The sequence below is a fragment of the Bos javanicus genome, chromosome 22, assembly GCF_032452875.1.
Source record: "Bos javanicus breed banteng chromosome 22, ARS-OSU_banteng_1.0, whole genome shotgun sequence".
Lineage (NCBI taxonomy): Eukaryota > Metazoa > Chordata > Mammalia > Artiodactyla > Bovidae > Bos > Bos javanicus.
This window is the reverse complement of record NC_083889.1, coordinates 58,475,568-58,490,611: the sequence shown is the minus strand read 5'-3', so window position 1 is coordinate 58,490,611 and position 15,044 is coordinate 58,475,568. Positions and strand designations below refer to the sequence as shown.

The 15,044-nt window shown below is 58.7% G+C and overlaps 1 protein-coding gene across 2 annotated transcripts in view; it reads left to right on the top strand.

Moving 5' to 3' along the window:
- The first annotated feature begins 211 nt into the window (after positions 1 to 211).
- FBLN2 (fibulin 2) overlaps positions 212 to 15,044 on the top strand; it is a 69,583-nt gene continuing 54,750 nt past the window's right edge. For both annotated transcript variants that reach the window (XM_061397240.1, XM_061397239.1), the window contains exon 1: positions 212 to 307. The gene's annotated coding sequence lies outside the window, so the exon portion shown is untranslated. The remainder of the gene's footprint in view (positions 308 to 15,044) is intronic.

Below are 15,044 nucleotides of genomic sequence, written 5' to 3'. Positions count from 1 at the left end.
AAGGGGCGCGCCCAGGGCGCTCGGGGCTCGAGGCGCACGCGCGGCGCGGCCACGTCCGGCCCCGGGGGCGCGGCGGGGCGGGGAGCGGCGGCGCGCGCTCGGCCCCCTCCCCGGCCGCGGCCGAGACCCCGCCCCGGAGGCGGAGGGGGCAGGGCGGCCCGGGGGCCCGGCGCCCGCTCGGCCCGCCCCCGGCCCGCCCCCGGCCCGCCCCGCGCCGCCGCCGGGCTCCCCGAGCTCTCGACGCGCCGACGGCTGGACGGACGGACGGGTGGACGCGCCGGCGGCCGGGCGAACGGAGCGCAGCGCGGTGAGTGCACGCGGACCCCGGCCCGCGCCCCAGGGCCCCCCGGCTCCCCCTCTGCGGCGCTCCCCCGCCTAGTCCGGCCCCCGGCCCCCGTCCCCGGAGGGAACCGGGCCCTGGTCGGTTGGTACCGCTCTCCTCCCCCGCGCGTCCCCCTACCGCGGGCGGCCCAAGTTCTCCTGCTCCCGCGCACGCCCACCCCGGACCCCCTGCGCACGCCCGGCCCCTCACACTCCGCTCTCTCACGTCTCTTGTGCGCGCACAGGTTTCACCCACACGTGCCTTGCACACGGGCGGCCCCAGACACGCACGCCTGCCTCCACCCCGCTGCCTGTGAAGCGCGTGTGCCTCGCCGCCGTGCACGCGGGTGTGCCACACACGTGTCTGTCCCACACGCCTCTCCCGTGTGTCACACGCATACTTGCGGTGGTGAGCAGACCCCCCTCCCACACACACACCATGAATGCCTGCAGAGGCCAATAGCTTCCTCGTTGGGGGACCCCGGCCCCCCCACCCCCGTGGGCACCCCGCTTCATGCCCTCCTGACCCCGGTGGGGGCCCAGGCAAGCCCCCAGAGGCTTTGTCCCTTGTTGGGGAGCCTGGGTGGCTCCTGGGAGCACAGGCCGGGGTGACTGGCCCTGCCAACCCCCCCCCTCTTCACTCCCACCCCCACACACCCCCTCCCTGTATCCTCTCCTGCCCACTCTCCAGGCAGGGGTGCCCTCTTGCCCTTTGCGGTCACAGGCTCTCATTCCCACCTCAGTGTGTGCCCACCACTTGGGCTGGTCCAAAGCTGGCCTGAGCCAGCAGGTGTCACCGTGACCGGCCAGAAATGGAAAAATGGAAAGAACGTTTGGGTGCTGGCCATCACCCCGAGCCCCTCGGATCACGGTGCGGCTGCAGGGCCCTTCTGGGGTCAGCTGGTGCCTGGGCCTGGCCCGAGTCTGTGGCTGAGTGGTTGGGACTCTGAGTGTCCCCATCCCCACGTGCAAACAGGGCTGAAGATCCCCCTCCCCGCCGCCCCCCCCAGGAGGAAGGGAGGACCTGGGAACTACTGCTGGATCGACTGCCCACCGCCCCGACCCCCGACCAGATCCAGAGCCTTGGGAAGGGCAGTGGGCAGGGCGTGGATGGAGTCAGAGGCTCTTACTTGGGAGGCGCGGACTTGCCAGCCCCCACCGAGCCTGGCCCTGCCTGTTTGGTTTGGCTCTCAGCACGTTAGTATTCTTTTTAAAAATTTAATTAGCTGTCAGCATTTACAGATCGGTGAGCTTCACAGAAAAGTCCGGATTTCTGTCTTGTGAGAAATCGCAGGGTTCCGGCGGCTTGGGACCCATGTCGCCGGGGGTTGGTGCCCTTGAGTAGTTTGGCTTGCCTGCCGCCCCTGAGGTCGGGGCCGGGGCCCACTTGGCTGTAGTCCCCAGCTGGCCGCTTTCACATTTGCGGCTCCCTCCAGACCTGCTGTATAAACTGGGATGTTCTTGCAGCAGCAGCGGCCACCCCAAGGGGGCCTGGGCCGGTGGACACTCTTCCTGCCATGGCCTTGCAGTCACTGTGACTCCAGGACTGCCAGGCTGCAGACTCCGAGTTCCCCAAGGCTGCAGGGCCTCCGGAGGACCTCGGTGTGTCCTGTTGGGCATCAGAATTCTGTGTCTGCCGTGGGGGGGAGCAGGGAGCACTTCCCTTCCCCACCCCTGGCCGGCCTTGGAGGAGGAGGTGCTCTCTGCAGGGCGGGGCTCAGGCCGGGGGACAGGCTCCCAGCTCCCACTTCTTGGCGGCCTCTAGCTGGGTGGCGTGGGGCGGGGCGGTGGCTGCCTTAAGGCCTGGTTGCTGTGACTCTCTGCTCTCTTTCTGCCGCATGGATGTGGCCGAACTCATGCCAGCTGACTGTGCCTGTGGTGGATGGCTCCCTGGAAGTTTGCTGACTGACTGACTGAGGACCGGCCCTGTGGGCGGCACGCGGGACTTGGGGGCTGGACTCAGCCCCTGGCCTCGTCCCTGTACCTCCTGAGGCTTTCGTTCCTGCTATGGAGGAGGGTGCCAAGGGCCTGTTCCGCCCTTCCGTGACCCTGTGTCTTCTCTTCTGTAAAGTGGGTTCTGTTTGATGGCTTTCCAGGGCTCACGGTCCTGAAATGGGGTGTTGAGGAGGGGAGCCTGGGGCCCGCTGCCCAGGAAGTGTCTGGGTATCTCTCCCCTCTGGCTTCTTGAATCCTGATGTCCCACCTCTCACCACCTGCCCCCCCTAAACTGAAGGCCTGGTCCTGGGATGTAGTTCCAGCCTGCCAGGTAGGGTGACTGAAGCAATAGAGAATTGAATTAGGTTGACTTCAGGCAGGTGTAGTTGCTGTAAAGGCACTGAAGCCAACAGGGCAGCCCAACCCAGCTGGGAGGACAGGGTCCTCGGAGGAGGGGATCTCTGAGCTGCGATGGGAGCGTGCTGGCTGAGGGCGCAGCTGGTGCAAATGGCCTTTGGTGGGACCCTGGCGTGCTGTGCGTGAGCCTTGGCGTGTTCGAGGGACGAGGGACTGAAAGGGAGGAGGCTGGAGCTGGTAGGGGAGGGGAGGAGGGGCAGGGCAGGGAGTTGGAAAGCTGCGGAGAAGTGTTTATCCAGGGAGCCACGAGCTCTAATTGCCATTTTAAGACAGCCTCCCTGGCGGTGCAACCTGAGGGCTGTGTGCCCCCACCAAGAGGGTGCTGGCAGGAGTAGGGAGGCCCTCTCTGGGCCTGGGCCCGAGGGCAGGTATCCCCCTTGAGAACCTACAGGGGAGGTGAGGAGACAGGGCCATCAACAGACCTTTGAGATCCAGGGTGATGCATGCTAGAGAAATAGGCGTTGGTGCAACCTCCAACGGAGTACTATGCAGCTGTAGAAAGGAGGCGCTGATCCTCGAGGTCCGTCGAGAGAAGAGAAGGTGCTGAACGGTGTGTAAAATACAGTGTGTCTCGTGCCAAGTGAGAGCTGTGAACCCGCATTTGCTTATACGCTCGTAGGCAAGCGCTGGGAGGAAGCCCTGGGGTGAGTTGCAGTGGTTACCTGTGCTTTGCCTGGAGGGCGGGTGCAGGTGGGGGCCAGGGTGTGAGATCAGGTGGCACTGCCACTGCCAGCCTTATATTTTTGGATTTTGAGCCACACCACTGTGTTCGCTGTTTAAGCATTACATTAGAGTCAGACGCAGCTGAGCGGTTGGTGGGTGAGTGTTCATTTGTGAGTTTTAAGTGCAGTGTTTAAGGACGGTTTCTAAGTTCCTTGCTCTACCGAACAGACTAACTTCTTCCTGGCACGGTATACAAAGGTTTCCACTGTGATGAAAATTAGATGCGAGCAAAGTCACGTTTTGCAAAGTTTGGCAACTGGACAAAAGAAAAAATGCCGCCCTTTTCTCTGCCCCTTTTCCTGTGGGAGTTTCCTTCTCCAGGTTTGACTGCTGGCTCTTCCTGGGGTGGGCACCATGGCACTGGCGCCCATCCTCAGCCTGCCTCCGCAGTCCGCCTGCCAGTGGGCTGGAGCTTAGCGACAGGTCCAGACCACGGGGGCCTGCTGGGCGCAAGGAAGTCCCCGCCTTGGCGACCCTCAAGGCTCAGATCCCACCTCTGCTGGTCGCAGGCCATGCTTTCTTTGGGACAGGACCCCCTCTGTCAAATGGCGTCACAACCCAACTCTTAGGGTTGTTGGAAGGAGGAAGGGAGTGATGCCCAATGGGTGCTGGTCGCTGTCCTTGGGGAAAGCAGTGCCAGGACCAGCTCCTCTGCCCACCAGAGAGCTCGCTGTCTCAGGGAGACAGACGGATGCTCACTGTGAAGTCCCGAGGCGGCTGGGTGCACCTGGGCTGCAGAGCAGGTGAAGCTGGCCGGGAACCGGGGTGGGGGTGGGGCTGCTGTAGGGGGGACGTCAGCGGAGGCCAGTGGAGTTCGGGGAAGGGGGCACAGCAGGGACTATAACCCAGAACAGCTGGAGGAAGGACCCCCGTGAGCAAGGGGGTGGTCAGATCTGGGGATACAGGGGGACTTGCAGTTTTACCCTGGGTGTGATGAGAAATCAGATGAGCGCAGGCCGATCTGATTGGGATTTTCAGGGACCCCTGGCTTCTGGGAGTGGGGTTACAGCCTGCCTCCGGGAAGGTTGGGAATCCAGGGTGGGGATTGTGTGGGAGCAGCCGGGAGAGGCTGGCTGTACTTGGGGTTCCTTCCGTGTGAGGGACCTTGAGTCCCCCTCTCACACCCAGCACTCAGGACAGCCTCTGGTGTGGGCCAACCCAGGGTCCCTCCAGTAGCCATCCTGAGGGCCCCAGGGACCCATTTAGGCAGTTCTGAAATGCTTCTGTCAGAGTGGTTCTAGGGGAGAGCACGGAGCCTCTGGGAGTTTGGGCGTGGTCAGGGAGGGCTTCCTGGAGGGGGCGATACTTTCTCTGTAATGTGAACGTTGAGGGGTGAGCAGAACACTGGTTCCTCTCGGATGAGTGGGAGGCGAGGCGGGCTGTGAGGCTGGCCTCACGTCCTGGACCAGACAGGGAGGACCTTAAGTCCTGCTCAGAGGGTAGCAGGTGGGCAGCCTCGGGCGTTTCTGAGCGGAGGGGCGAGGGTCCGCCGGCCAGCGGGAGGCCTGGGCAGGTGACAGGGCAGGGAACCAGGCTCAGCGTAGGTGGGAGGCTGGCTGCAGTCACACAGCATGTGAGGACCAGGGCTGCGCGGGGGCCAGGTCTGTCCGCCTCGGGTCCTGCCCTGGGTTCGGGGTACCGTGGCACGCAGGAGCCACTAATCCCTTCCCTTCGGGCTGGTCCCTTCCCGGGGCCCCTGTGGGTCAAGTCGTTCGTCATTTCGCACCATTGTCCTCAGCATTGTTGGAATCTGGAAGCATTGCAAAAATGCCCGTCTTCTCATATATGGAGATTATAGCAAAGAAAGTGCTGGTTTGGAGAAAGGTCATTTCCTTCCTCCAGGGTGGGGAGCCTGGCTTTTCGGTGGGGGGGGTACGTGTGCTGTAATATGGGCGGCCAGGGCAGCCCTGCCTGGGTCAGCGGCGGTGAGGAAGTGCTGTGCCTGTCTGCCAGGGGGGCGTAGTTGGCGGGGAGCATCAAGAGCCTCTGTGTGGCCAAGAGGGTGGGGCCACCAGCCCCCGTGTGCCCAGGAGTGGGCGACCTCCTGCGGCCCTGGAGGCTTTTGCCTTCGAGCAGACTCTGCTGGCCTCAGGCCATCTCACCTCCTAGGGCCTCAGTTTCTTCGTCATCTGCAAACTGGGGCCAGCCCTCCTGGCTCTGCTGTCACTTGGAGCCCAGGAATGGCCTGAAGTGTGAGAAGAGGGGTCCAAGGTGCTGGGTGACGGTGGGGTGAGGACCCCGCCAGGCCAGGGCGCCCGTGCACCTGCCTGGGCCTGGAAAATGGGGAGTTGGAGATTCAGAGTGAGGCTGTGGAGTCCTGACCTCCAGCCCGGCCTTCCTTACTCCAAATGGTTGGGACTCCACACACAGGGCACAGGGAGGGCAAAAAGGCAGCTGTGAACGCCCAGGAAAGATTGACTGGCAGGGGGCATACTGAGCTGGGTCTTTAGGGATGAATAGGAGTTTGCTCAGGCCATGGGTGTGCCTGGCAGAGGGCCCAGGGCACTGGGCAGACCTGAGGGGCCGTGAGATTGAGAGGAGCTGAGGCAGGTCCTTTACTGAATGCCTGGTTTGCCTGGTGCCGAGCTGCGGTCTTTACATCTCCTCTGGAGTCAGCCCGTGTTGCCCGGAGGCTGTTGTGATTGGGCTCACGAGCAGACAGGAGCGGGTCTGCTCTGGGGTCACATCCTCTGAGCCGCCCACAGCCTGGGGGGAGCTGGGCTCACATTTGAACCCTGACCTCCAGGGTCCAGGGCTTGATCCCACTTGTTGCCCATCTCTGCTCCAGCAGAGTTGACTGACGGCCTTGGGGGCCCTTTGGGGACAGCCGTAAGAAGTTTCTAAATTTCAGGGCCATGCAAATAAATGGGGGTGCTGGCCTGGCAGAGGCCCCAGATGGTCACAGAGCCTCCCTGGCTGCACCGCCTTCCGGACGCTGATGCTTCGGAGGGTGGTCCAGGAGCCCGGGTCTGCGGGACCGGCCCCCTGCCCATCCGCTTCATCACACCTCCTGCCCATCCCTATCTGTCTGTCTGTTTGTCTGTCTGCCTGCCGCTGCTTCCCTCTGTGTCTCCGTGTCTCTGTCTGTCTCCCTGCCCCCATCCCCGATCCCAGAGTCCCTCCCTGGCCTCCGTGAGGCTCAAAGGAGGACCCAGGAGACGGGGCTTCTGTATGAAGGGTGGACACACGCCAGCGGTGGTTACGGTGGGACCACCACCTCCAGCTTGGCCAGTGACTTGCCGGGTGACGTCACGTGAGTTTTTCCCCGTTGCTGAAGGCCCTTCTGGGATGAGCGCAGCCGACAGTCACGTTGAGGACGCATCTCGTATCCTGTGCCGGTCTTGTGCTGGGGCCAGGCGAGTGAATCCAGCCACCCATCCCCACTCTCCCACCCACCAGAAGCATCAGGGCTGAGCAGGAGAGCTGGGTCCCCGCCTCCGGCCCATGTGCGCCAGATGTCAGCTCCCAGCACGGGGAGGCGACCTGCCCGCCTTGGCCCCGTGGGCATCTGGCCTGTCTGGCAGAGGGGAGGTGGTAGCAGAACCAGCCTGCCCAGGGCACCGCGGGAGCCCGGAGCACAGGGATGTGGGCAGAGCTGCCCGCGCTGAGCTCGGACAGGACGCGGGGTGTGATGGGCGCTGACACCTGGTCACATCAGCGCAGCTGGGAACCCAGTGGGGCAGGCGTGCACAGGCTCACACTTACACACACGTACTCCTACATGCTTAAACGTGCCTCGGGGCACACACCTGCCCATACGCGTACTCACTTAGACTTCACGTGCACACAGATGCACTTACCTCACCCCTCTCTGCCCCAGCACTCCTGCTCACACGGACCCGCAGGTAATGGACATGCGTCTCTTGTGGAGGGACCCTTGGTCTTTCAGCTTCCCTTGAAAACGCATGTTGCTTCCGATGGAGAAGGAAAACAGGAAGCCAGAGGCGGTCTGCGTGGTAGGTAGAGAGGTAGGGAGAGAACCAGGTCCCGGCCCCGCTCGGGGACTCCCCTCTCCTCCTCCAGCAGTTTCTCGGTATGCATGGACCCCTGGAGTCCAGGGGCTGGAGAAGGGCACGTGCCTGGTTTGGGAGGCTCTGAAGGAACGGTGGACCCCAGAGTTGATCTCCTACCTTTGTGTCCCTTTCAGGAGAGAGACGTTGGGCTTCCCAGGTGGCTCAGTGGCTAAAGAGTCCACCTGCAATGCAGGAGACACAGGAGACGTGGGTTCAGTCCCTGGGTTGGGAAGATCCCCTGGAGGAGGGCATGGTAACCCCCTCCAGTATTCTTGCCTGGAGAATCCCATGGATGAAGGAGCCTGGAGGGCTACAGTCCATGCGGTCACATAGAGTCACATATAACAGCATACACACACGCAGGAGAGGAATTAAATCCCTGTAAAGGCCAGTTTATTCTGCGTATGTGTGGTGGTGGGGGGGTGGGTGATGGGTGAACCCATTCTCTATGTCTGTCAGGGAGGGAGCCCCTCCAATAAGGACCGAGTGGATGGTCCACTGTACCAGGAGCAACTGACTTCTCTCAGGGCTTTTAATCACAAAATGTTGAAGCTTACTGAGTAGCATCTATTGAAAGGCTCACATCGAATTTGTCTTTTAGGGAATTGCCTTGATTTTTCAGTGTTGTACGGCGCTTGCATTCCTGAGGTAAGCCCTGTTTGGACACGATGTATTATTACCCCTGTAATGTGCTGCTCGATTCAACTTTCTGATATTTTACTTAGGGCTTGGCAGCTCGATTCATAAGTGAGGCTGGCTGGTACCTCACTCTTGTCGTGTCCACGTCTGCTTTTGGTATCAGGACTTTCCCTAGTCTCATAAAACGGGAGGAGGAGGCCCCGTTCTTATTCTAGGCGCTGGAACAATTTTTAATAGAGTGGGAACTATCGTCAGCTCGATTGGACCAGGTCTTGGGCTGGCCGCTGCAGCTACGTTTCGATTTCATCCCACGGCGCCCTGCAAGGGCAGCGTGTTCTCCTCGCTGGATGGAGATGGGGAAAAGGAAGCTCAGAGGTGGAGACTCTCAGACGGCAGGAGGGGGCTCCGCTGGGCTGTGAATGTGAGCCAGTCTGACACCCGCCCCCCGCTTTGCACGCTGTTCACCGCAATGCAGGACTCCCCTGAGACGCTGGCCTGTGGGGGAGCTGCGGGCCTTGTTCTGGGTTTTCCAGGGAGGCTGGGAGGAGCACTGGTGGAGCGAGAGCTCCCCTCACTTGCTCACGGTCTGCTGGCCCACCCGCCATCCGAGCATCCACTTGTCTGCTGACCCACTTCCTGCCCAGCCAGCCCGTTGTCCTTCAGCCCTTCGGCCCCGTGCTGCTGCCCCTGCTGCTAACCCACCCTCCCGTCCACGCTGCCTGCATCTCCTCACCCATCTTTCCACCCACCCGCCTGCCCATCCACCAGACATTTATCCACGGGCTGGTTACTCCTCCATCCACCAATCCATCTTCACATCCATCTGTCTTCCATCTGCCATTCATTCACCCATCATCCCTGATCGGACCGCCATCCGTCAGACACCCGTCCATCTCTTCATCATTGTCCATCCACGTGCCAATTCATGTACCCATCTGCTAGTCCACCTTCTCATCCACCTTCCCTCTGGTGCCCACCCACTCATCCGTCCACTGATTCATGCTTTCATCTGTGCCTTCATCCACCCATCCATTCATCCGTCCACCGGCCCTTGGGTCTTGGCCTTAGATTTGGGTGTGCAGAGAATCAGGAGGGAGGGCACTCTTGTTTGGGATAACGATATTAGCCAAAATGAGCGGCTGTAAACCAGAGCCTTAGAATTTAGCAGGAATTACGTATGTGGAGGGCAACTCAGAGAAATGGAGTAGGAAAGATAGGTGGGAGTTGGATGGTGAAAGCTAACCCTAGGAGTTTTCACTTTATCCTCGGGCCAGGGGTATTCAACCCTGGTTCCATGAATCCCAGAGAGTCTCTGAGACCCCTAAAATGATAGGCATCAGTTTTTTTTTATATAAGCCCATATATCTGTTAAGACTTTGGGTTGCAAGTGATGGAAAGCATAAGCAAGATGGGTTCATGACTTGCAGAGCTCAGCTTATCTGTTAGCTTCAGGTCTGGCTGGATCCAGGTACTCGACAGCTGTTGCTGTGACTCCATCGCTCTTTTCCTATATCTTGGCTTTGCCTTTGTTTTTTTGTTTGTTTTTTAGTTGACTCCAGCCTCAGACAGTCTCCACCTGACTAACACGATGGCTTCAGGGACCCTCATTGTTAAATCAGCTCACATCTAATACAGTGGGAACAAGAGAGGCTGTTTGCCCAGGGCAAACAGGGCAACAGGCCCTGAATTGGGCCTCATGGGCTCAGGTCGGCCTGGTGTCCATCGCTGGGCTAGGCACTGTTGCGAGAGGAATGAGAAGCACGGATGGCGTGGCGATTGAGTGGTGTGGACCCCAGAATGAAATGCAGGGGCCCTTCTTGGAAGGAGGGTGAGTGTGCGATGGGTGAATGAGAAGCCGTGCCATGTCCAGGGAACGCTCACATTTTCCTTTTGTGGTGGAGATGGGTGCATTAACCAAGAGATTGGGGGTGGTAGAGAACCATCAGAATTTCTAGCAACTGGGAGGCAGTCGGGCGAGAGGTCCTCGGCGGGTAGGACCGCGGGCAAGCTGGATGCCTGTCTGTCTGCCTGGGACCGGGTGGAGGGTGTGGGGACGCAGGTGGGGAGGGTGATGAGCTCAGCCTTGGCCCGGGCAGGGCCATTGCTCACCGCTCCGCCCAGTGTGTTTCCTCTCTCCAGAGTCTTGACTCCTGGGGAAGGAAAATATCAGCTCCGTCCTGTGCCAGAAGCAGCATTTTCTTTTCTCGAGGGTTGACTGTGAGTCTTGGGTGTTCATCTTTGTAATTTTTCACCTGCTTATGTTGGTAATGAGATTAGTGATTATATATGAAGGCTCAACTCTCACTCTGGATTTAAGGAGATTTTAATCATTTTACTTACTTTTTTTTGTTTGTTTGTTTCTCTTTATGAGCAAAGAGAGGGAAGGGAGGGGAAGAAGTCTGGCTGTTAAACTGGAAGGATGGTCTTCCCGGTTTTCACAAGCTCGCCCGTGGAGGGTCTCCAGGGCCATGAGTGTGAGCACATGGGCCCCAACACCCTCTGTGCCTTCCACCTGGGCCCCACCGCGGTCAGTACTTTGCACCTCAGGTTGGCCCGAGACCCGGAGTCCCCTGCACTCTCCCTCCAGTCCCCGTCTGCCTTGGGGGTCCCAGGCTAGTCCCCTGTGCCCTCAGCCGTGCCCGCTGTCCCCTGGCCAGCCCTGTCTTTTTGCAGATGACGGCATCGATTACTGAGATGTCTTTCCATGAGAAAGGGAAGGAATATCGGCCTTTAAAGGTGGAAGCCAGGCCTAATCACTTTTCTTTGGGTGATTTGTGACGATTTTTCATATCTGTCCACTCCTGTCCATTTTTTCTGCCAACAGCTCTCTTGTTTCCTTTTTCTGGACTATTATAATAGGCTCTTTTCTTTTAAAACTCTCTTCCCTTGGGAAAAAACACGCATACCAAAACATACCCGAAAGTCCATGAAAGCCAGCATACCAATGAAGAGGCGCTCCTGTGACCACCATGGCCTCTGACCCCGGAGGACGCCCCTTCCTGCCATGGTCCTTCGCCCATCCCCGCCCGCACCGCACCCAGGTACCCACCAGCTCAGTGGCGTGGCTGTGTAGCCCTGCCCCCTGTGCCTGCTCTCCCTCTTTGACGATGACAGAGTTTGAGCCGGCTCCCTGCTTCCTGTGGCTGGAATCTTCCTCCGGCTTCCTGACGACTTCCTAATGTGCTGGGACCCGGTGATGCCTCCCGCCACCCTGTTGGAATAGTGTCCACCAAGACACTTTGCCACGTTCCCTGGGGCCCTGGGCATGGGTGACTGACTGGTCTCCTTCTGACCTTCTCTTCTTCCTTAATTTTCACACCCCCGCCTCTTTTCCATCTTGCTGTTCCCGTCAGCTCTTCTCCTGTTGTTCTTTGTCTCCCTGCGTGCCGGCCACAGGGAGTGTAGCCGGTTCGTGCCACAGGGCCTTTGCACGTGCTGTTACCGCCTCCTGGCTGGCTTCTCCCACATCTTAGCGCAGCCACTGCACTTGTGCCAGGAGACTCTCAGCCCAAGTGTCACCTTCTTGGGGAGGCCTGTGCGGCCCCATCTTGCCAGGGTAATCCCTCACAAGCTCCTTGTTCCCTTCTTATGTGGTATTTGTCTCTTCCATCCACCAGGATGTTGGCCACACGAGGTCTTGGCCACCAGGGGTCTTGTTCGTGGCCGCATCCCAATACCTGTTGTGGAGACTGGCAAGTAGCACGTGGGCAATGAATGTCTGCAACGTGGAGGACCCAGGCTGTGCTCCCTGGCCTGGCGGATCTGCCTTCCGATATCTGAACCACCTTTTACCGTTGGTGTCACTGTGGGCCCGTGTGGGCCTGCGTTTCCTTATCTGTCGAGCGTGGTTAAATAAAATCAACACGCTGGAAGTTCTCAGGCCGGTGCTGGGCGTTCTGTCGGTGCTGAGGAAGCAAAGGTTAATACGAACCTGATCAACAGCTAAAATCCCTCCTGACTCTTTGTGCCAAGAGCACGTTTATTTTTCCCAGAGAATTAGATGACTTCCTCTGATCAGACAAGGAGCACTGGGTCATCCTCCAATTTCCCTTTTAGCCTTGGCTGCCAGGAAGCTTCCTACAACGGGGAGGTCTCGGGGGCGACCCTGGCTTCCTGTTAGGTCTTCAGCACAGCACTTCTGCCCTCTGCTCCTTGACTGTTCACTTTAGGCTCAAAGCACACATTTTATTACTTTTGGCTGTAGAAGATACATATAAAACTGACCCGCTGAGCCATTTTTGAATGGACACCTCAGTACCGCTAAGTCCATTCCCACTGTTGTGTAAAGGTCCCCACCATCCTCTCCAAAACCTTCCTCTTCCCAAGCCGACCCTCTTCCCCATTAGACCCGCGCCCCTCCCACCCACCGCACGCACCATCGTGCTCTCCGTCTCCATGGAGCTGACTTCTCCAAGGACCGCGCGTAAGTGGGTCATTCAGTCCTCGCTCGTGTATCTGACCTCTTTCACCGGGCTGTGTTCTCCATGTTCATCCATGTGGTCACGAGTGTTAGCACTTCCCTTTTACGGCTGGATAATATTCCGTTGTGTGTAGGGAACCGTATAATGTTGATCCATCTGTCTGTTGATGGACGCCTGGGTTACTTTTCCCTTTTGGCTGGTGTGAATGATGCTGTTGTGAACATCTGTGTGCAAAGACTATTTTCAGGACACGTGTTGTGGTGGTTCAGTCGCTCAGTCGTGCCCGACTCTTTCTGACCCCATGGACTGCAGCACACCAGGCTTCCCTGTCCTTCACCATCTTGCGGGGTTTGCTCAAACTCATGTCCGTTGAGTTGACATTTTAGGACACTACTTTCTTACCTTTCTGAGCCTGGGGTGATCCCAGCCCAAATTATATAGAAAGTAAAGCTGGGTTTGGGGGAGTTTCTTGGATTAGGCTCCCTGACCTGCTCCTGTGCACACGCACACATGTGTGCGTCTGTGTGTGGCAGAGCCTGTGGTCCCCGCTGGCACCCAGGCTGCTGCTCCTCCTGGCTCACGCCGGCACCCTCTCCAGACACTCACCCTTGGCCACCCGGTGTTGCTCCCCACCCCGCCCCGCCCCCGCCTCAGGCCCAGGAGGTGATCTCCCGCTGGCATCCCTCCGCCATCGTCAGCAGGTGGCCCTCCGACGTGCCTGATGGGGGTGAGCCCTGGGTGCTCCCCGTGGGGTCAGGCAGCTGTCAGACTTCGGCTGAGACGGCACCGTTGCCGTCGTGTCCCCTTTTCTCTTCTCCCAAGGGTTCTTCCAGGGAGAACCACCCTTCTTCCCGTGCTCAGAACCCATCTCAGGCTCTGCTTCTGGGAGGCACCAGCGTGCCACTCCCGCTTTCCCTCCTGTGCTTGTGTGTCTCGTGTGGCTGCGCGGATGATGTCGGATGCTCACACCGGTGACCTTCCAGGCCGCCCGGGTAGGAGCGGGCTCCTTGGTTGTTGTTCAGTCTCTCAGTGGTGTCCGACTCTTTGCAACCGCATGGACTGCAGCACGCCAGGCTTCCCTGTCCTTCACTGTCTCCTGGAGCTTGCTCAAACTCATGTCCCTCGAGTCGGTGATGCCATCCAGCCATCTCATCCTCTGTTGCCCCTTCTCCTCATGCCCTCAATCTTTCCCAGCATCAGGGTCTCTTTCAGTGAGTCGCTCTTTGCATCAGGTGGCCAAAGTATTAGAGCTTCAGCTTCAGCATCAGTCCTGGAATTCCAATGTATATTCATGGTTAATTTCCTTTGGGAATGACTGGTTGGATCTCCTTGCAGTCCAAGGGACTCTCAAGAGTCTCCTCCAACACCACAGTTTGAAAGCATCATTTCTTCAGCACTCAGCCTTCTTTGTGGTCCGCCTCTCACATCTGTACCTGACTGCTGGAAAAACCACAACTTTGACTATACAGACCTTTGTTGGCAAAGTGACATCTCTGGTTTTTAATATGTTCTCTAGGTTTCGAGGCTCCTTGGAGTGGGCACGATTCCCCAGCTTCCACTTAGAGAAGAGACAGTTCCTAGCCCAGAACACTAGGCGGTTCAGAACTCTAGGCGGGAAGAAGCAGGGACCGCCCCCCCCCCCCCCCCCCGCCCGCCCCCCGGGACTCTCTGGCCTGTGTATAGACAGGAGAGGCCTGGGAGGGTTCCAGGAGACAGAAACGGGGTGCCGGGGGGAGCCCCGTGATGCCGATGGACAGTGAGCGTGGCCCCGCCGTGGACCACTGAGGCCCTGCCGTCAGGCCCAGCTTCAGATTTTCCTAGAGAAATTGGAAATCCAGGTTGACTGTAAAATGTTATGGTTTTCTGTGTCATAACATTAAATCGATTCTATAAATTAGTAACAGTGCAACATTAATAACAGCAACTAATTTCAGAAGCACCGTGTGGGTTCCAAACACACCCCGTGGACAGACGGTGGGGTGGCTGGTCGGCACTCACCCTCTGCTTGGACTTGGGGGCAGCGGGCAGTGGTCTGGACAGGCTTCTGGGAGATGCTGGGGCCAGCGCTGCTCTGTGAGGTGGCGGCCAGCGGGCCAGGTGGTCCCGATTGCTCGCGTGCTTGTAACTGGTGTGTCTACAAGGGTCCTGAGTGTTTATTTCCCTTCTGTCATCCCCAGCTGCTTGAGAGCCTCAGCGTTTGGCTGTGTCTGCCTTGGGTTTAAAAGAAAGATGCCTCACAGATATTTTTAAAGTTTTGAAGCCACACCAGCGTCAACCTGAGACTTTGTTCTCGTCTGGGGTTGCCCAGTAAAGATGTAGGATGCCCAGTTACGTTGGAATTTCAGAGAAACGATGAAATAAGTATCTCCCAAATATCGCACAGGACTGACTTAGTACCAAACAATCATGCCTTGTTTATCTGAAATTCCTCTGTAACTGCCTGTCTTGTATTTTTATTGGCCAGCTCTGGCAAGCCTGTTCTTGTCAGAATCAGAAGGCTCAGCGAGCTGGAGAAAGGAAGAATTCCCTTATCTTGTGAGTTTCTGTCTGTCACATGAGGCCAGACCCCACGCTC